Source organism: Xiphias gladius, unplaced genomic scaffold, assembly GCF_016859285.1.
Source record: "Xiphias gladius isolate SHS-SW01 ecotype Sanya breed wild unplaced genomic scaffold, ASM1685928v1 HiC_scaffold_276, whole genome shotgun sequence".
In the NCBI taxonomy this organism is placed as follows: Eukaryota; Metazoa; Chordata; class Actinopteri; order Istiophoriformes; family Xiphiidae; genus Xiphias; species Xiphias gladius.
This window is the reverse complement of record NW_024401944.1, coordinates 1-5,631: the sequence shown is the minus strand read 5'-3', so window position 1 is coordinate 5,631 and position 5,631 is coordinate 1. Positions and strand designations below refer to the sequence as shown.

The 5,631-nt window shown below is 41.0% G+C and overlaps 1 pseudogene; it reads left to right on the top strand.

Annotated features, from left to right (window-relative positions):
- Positions 1-2,367: 2,367 nt before the first annotated feature.
- Positions 2,368-5,457, top strand: LOC120787589 (annotated as a pseudogene).
- The last annotated feature ends 174 nt before the right edge of the window (positions 5,458-5,631 follow it).

The following is a 5,631-nucleotide window of genomic DNA, read 5'->3' as shown; positions in this document are numbered from 1 at the left end:
GGAGGAGAGGAGGAGGAGGAGGAGGTGGGAGGGGAACATGATGTGTGAACCCTCTCACATAAAAGATAATGATTTCATGTTATCATCAGATTTCATATATTGATAAATTGTAACTATGTTTACCTGATTTCTAAAGTGTTTCACTACAACCTGCTAGTTTTACATTTTTATATTAATGAGGAGGAGGAGAGGAGGGGGAGAGGAGGAGGAGGTGGGAGGGAAACATGACGTGTGAACCCGTTCACGTAAAAGGTAATGATTTCATTTCATCATCAGATTTCATATATTGATAAATTGTAACTATGTTTACCTGATTTCTGAAGTCTTTCACTACAACCTGTTTGTTTTCCATTTTTATATTAATGAGGAGGAGGAGAGGAGGAGGAGGTGGGAGGGAAACATGACGTGTGAATCCTCTCATTTTAAAGATAATGATTTCATGTTATCATCGGATTTCATATATTGATGAATAATAACTTTGTTTACCTGATTTCTGAAGTGTTTCACTACAACCTGCTTGTTTTCCATTTTTATATTAATGAGGAGGAGGAGAGGATGAGGAGGTGGGAGGGAAACATGACGTGTGAACCCTCTGATTTTAAAGATAATGATTTCATTTTATCATCAGATTTAATATATTGATAAAATGTAACTATGTTTACCTGATTTCTGAAGTCTTTCACTACAACCTGCTTGTTTTCCATTTTTATATTAATGAGGAGGAGGAGAGGAGGAGGAGGTGGGAGGGAAACATGACGTGTGAACCCTCTCACGTAAAAGGTAATGATTTCATGTTATCATCCGATTTCATATATTGATGAATAATAACTTTGTTTACCTGATTTCTAAAGTCTTTCAGTACAACCTGCATGTTTTCCATTTATCCATTAGAGAGGAGGAGGAGAGGAGGAGGAGGAGGTGGGAGGGAAACATGACGTGTGAACCCTCTCACGTAAAAGGTAATGATTTCATGTTATCATCAGATTTCATATATTGATAAATTGTAACTATGTTTACCTGATTTCTAAAGTCTTTCACTACAACCTGCTTGTTTTCCATTTTTCTATTAATGAGAAAGGAGGAGGAGAGGAGGAGGTGGGAGGGAAACATGACGTGTGAACCCTCTCACGTAAAAGGTAATGATTTCATGTTATCATCAGATTTCATATATTGATGAATAATAACTTTGTTTACCTGATTTCTAAAGTCTTTCACTACAACCTGCATGTTTTCCATTTATCTATTAGAGAGGAGGAGGAGGTGGAGAGGGAAAAACATGACGTGTGAACCCTCTCATTTTAAAGATAATGATTTCATGTTATCATCAGATTTCATATGATGATGAATAATAACTTTGTTTACCTGATTTCTAAAGTCTTTAACTACAACCTGCATGTTTTCCATTTATCTATTAGAAATGAGGAGGAGGAGGAAGGAGGAGGAGGTGGGAGAAACATGACGTGTGAACCCTCTCATGTAATGATTTCATGTTATCATCAGATTTCATATATTGATGAATTGCAAATCCCTGTTTTCACAATTTCACCAAGTCTGGTTGTGAACTCTCTGCCATCACTACCACACGGTTGTTTTTAATTATTCTCTCGTTTGAACTTGTCCTTCATTTCATCTTTTTTCTCCAAAATCAAATATTAATTTTCACAATATAATGTTTGGTGGGTCTTTTTTTTTTTTCTTTTTTGTTTGTTTGTTTTATAATTTGACTATATCATCGAATTCAGAATTTTCGTTGACAGCCCTGTTTTCCACACATAGGCTCTACTTGGCGGCCTGCTCCGGTAGATAAAATCACTCTCTCAACTTGAGAAAATCAGTCAAATTAGAAGGCCTTATTTCACCATCTCGTTGGGACTAGATGCTTCTCAGCGGCAGCTGCCTAGCTAGCGTCTAGTGTCTGAATGTGAGGCGTTTAGGGGATATCTGTAAATTGTAGCTACAGAAAAGAACCTGGGTTGCACTTTCCCCCTCTAAACTGCACGAGTCTCTGCGTGCACATCGGTCACACCCTGCACCACCCACCGCCACAAGTAAATTCTCACCCTGTGGGAAACACTGCATAGGCCCTATTTTTATTGAATATAGGCTATTTATTTTATATAAATTTTCATTTAAATGTTTTGCAGCTGGATATTTTCAAACAGGGAAGGAAACAACTGTCATTGCATCTTATTTCGGTCTGTTTCCGTAAAAGTGCTTGCGACGTCTTACATGTAGCAAACTTCATAGAAAATACTGAGATATACGTATGTATGGCCATTCAGCCTAGAAATGTGGAGATATGATTTTTGGTCCTTATCGCCCAGCCCTATGCATATGTAAAGCTCTGCTCTTGTATGTCTGTTTTAGGATTTTATGATGCAGCAGACTATGCTGCGGGTTAAAGATCCAGTTAAATCCTTGGATTTCTACACCAGAATCCTCGGCATGACGTGAGTATTAGCGTGGGCTTCACTTCAGTGAACTCTAATTCAGGCTTAATTGGTATTGAAACACAATAAGATTTGACACAACAAATATTTTACACTTTTCAACTGTGTGTGTGATTGTGTTGATGTTGATGTTGAAACAGTTTCTTATTCATAAACTGGACTTTGTGACTTAAGTTAGGTTTTCTCTCCGGTTTGTAAATTCTTGCAGGCTCCTGCAAAAGTTTGACTTCCCCTCCATGCGTTTCTCTCTCTTCTTCTTGGGCTACGAGGACAAGAAGGAGATTCCTAGACGTGAAGGAGAAGACGGCCTGGGTATTTTCCAGAAGAGCCACCATTGAACTGACACAGTAAGGGTCTACATCCTAGAACGAGAGCTGTATGGCCGCGCATGAAATGATGAGAATAACCTTCTGTGGTAAAAATCCAGATGTATCATATTTTAGTTTTTGCTTTGTCCGTTCCACTGTTGCGTTACAGTACACAGTGGTGGAATATTTTGAAACCAGCCTTGTCAGTTCCACTTAGTGTTGGAAGTCATCTAAACCGCTTCAGTCCTCATCGGTTGCACAGGTAATAACTACCTTGTTCTCTTCATTTCTGCTTTCACGTCCTGTACCCCTGCTCCTGTCCCTCTTGTCAATCAGTAACTGGGGCTCTGAGTCTGACGAGAGGCCGTCAGTTGCCAGAAGTCCATCTGAGTGGACCTAAATGAGTGAATGGATAGACGGATGGCTCAATTGATAAATAAATGACACGGATTGTATTTATTGCATTATGCAATAAATGTAACGTACACAGTGATGCCTGAACCAACTCTACTTTGAAGCCTTTCTGAGGAAAAACATGGAGAGAAACATCACCAGTCTTCTCCTCATCCACCAGGTCTTCGTCCTTCTCGCTCCTCCACGTGCGGCGACTTCAGACCCGAACATTTCAAAGGTTGTCCACGTCTCCCATTGGAGGACCTGGTTTGCTTGCTCCTAACTACTGCAGAGAGCACTACAGTGACTTGGCCACCGTCGAAATGCACAGGAGATTAACCAGCTTGCCACGTATGAAGGCTGGACCGGTGTGTATAACGGGTCAGATAGTGTATGGAAATGGTCCAGTGGAGCTGAGAATACCAGATCAGTCATCTGGGATTTTGGTGAGCAGGATTAGAAGGAAGATAAGTATATTTACTGAGTGCCTTTCTCAAGTCTGGCTTCGGTGTACGCTTTTAATGTGTTCCACAATTTAAGGGATTCAAATGTGTTCTAATGAAAATAATTAAAGAGCTTTTGACCTTAACTACAATGACTCTTGGCACGTTTGAAATGTTACTGTAGGACTATTTAGCCGTGCTAACTGCATATATATGGCAATGCCGGTCTGTCAGCTGGTCGGTCCACCACTTTGGTTAAGACTGAAACACGTCAACCACCATTGGATGGATTGAAATTTGGACATTTACTTGAACATGATCCTGTGTGACGGTGTGTTAGAATATTTGGTGGATGAAATGATTATTATGTTTACCAGAATGCTTGTGGTGTATGTCCATGTAACTGTTATTTCAGAATGTCTCCTTGTTCTTGTAGATGAGTGTTTACGATGCAATTTATATGCATTTACATATAAATGTGTGTTGAAAACTCGTTTGATTCCCCACACCCCGCTGTTACTGTGAAAATGGCGTGGTGGAACCACTGGGTCTGATGCGCAGAGCACACGCACACTTGAACTGACTAGCTAAGTCAAAATGCCAGTCAGCAACATTCAGGGGCTCAAAGGGAAAGGCAGTGGCCAAATTTCTGGTCAAAAAAAAAAAAAAAAAGGAATCTGAAGAAGGTAATAAACCAGGTAATAAAGAGAGAGAAGGGACAGGACAGTAAAATCAAAAATCATTTCAAAAATCCAATAAACATGGACTTTTTCGTTGAGGGACCAAGCTTTAGCATACAGCTGTATGAAGCTAATGATAGATGTGAAATGTTTTTTTGTTGTGCACATGCATGACTTATTCAATTACACCTTCTAATAAGCCAGAGGTCTTTTTCACAGCAGACATTCTGACTTCTCAGAGTTGGAAAAGCACAGGAGCAACTAGTAACATGGCTGCGTTGTATTCAAACGTCTCAGTAAGCCATGACAGCGTGACAGTGAGCCATCCTTCATTTTATTGTTCACACGTCCAAATGTGTACTATGAAAAAGCCTATCTAGTCTGTGGTTACGGATGCCCTGCGGCTCTGTTTCAGCAGTGGCGTGGCTAAGAAATGTTGAAAGAAAGAGATCCGCACACGCCTTTTCATTACTTGATCGCTAAGGCATATTAGGATTTGTAACCAACAATGAAACCACTGGTTACAATTCTAAAAGCCCTGCCTTGTGAGACAGCAGAACCATTGTGTATATGTTGAGTGGCTCTGAAGCATCTTCAGGGTCATCTGCATCACAGCTTTACAATCTGAAGGTAGCACACACATGGAAATGTCCATTTAAAGTGCTGGTATTACACACACACACATAGATGTAAGAACAAACAAACAACAAGATAACGCGTTGTGTTGTCGTCATCTGTCTTTATTGGAGAGAGAGGCTTGGGGAAGGGTGTAGGCAGTGGATTAGTTTTTCTCTCTCCATCGAGTTCAGTCAATCACCTCCAGTGTGTGTGTATTGCACCGACTGGTGCGATGGATGGTCATTGCTCCTCTAGTCCAGGTGGAGGCGCTGTAGGGCCAACAAACAGCACTGGTTTCTGAAGGGTCTCCGTCCAAATACAGAAACAACGACGGAGCTGTTGTATCGTATGAAGACATGATGTTTGACCGTGTGTGTCTTGTCCCAGTTGTCAGCGGATCAGTATAACGACCGGGTCCCGCTGTATTACTCAGGCTGCACTAGAGCGTCTATTCACAGGCAAGAACCCGCTGGGGGCGTCGACCTGCTCCGTTCCCGACCTGGGCCCGTGGGAGTACCGTGCCATACCACACCACACCACACGGCCCAAACATGAAACTAAACCTGTATTTTTATGAAGATTCATTTCGGATTCTTTCTTGGCAGGAAGTTGTAGGAAGTAACTACATACTCTACATTTACTCAAGTACTGTACTTAGGTCCCAACTTGAGACGTACTTTTCTAAATCAGCGTTTCTATTTTGGGCTATTTTGGGCTCTTACCAGCAATACGTAACTGA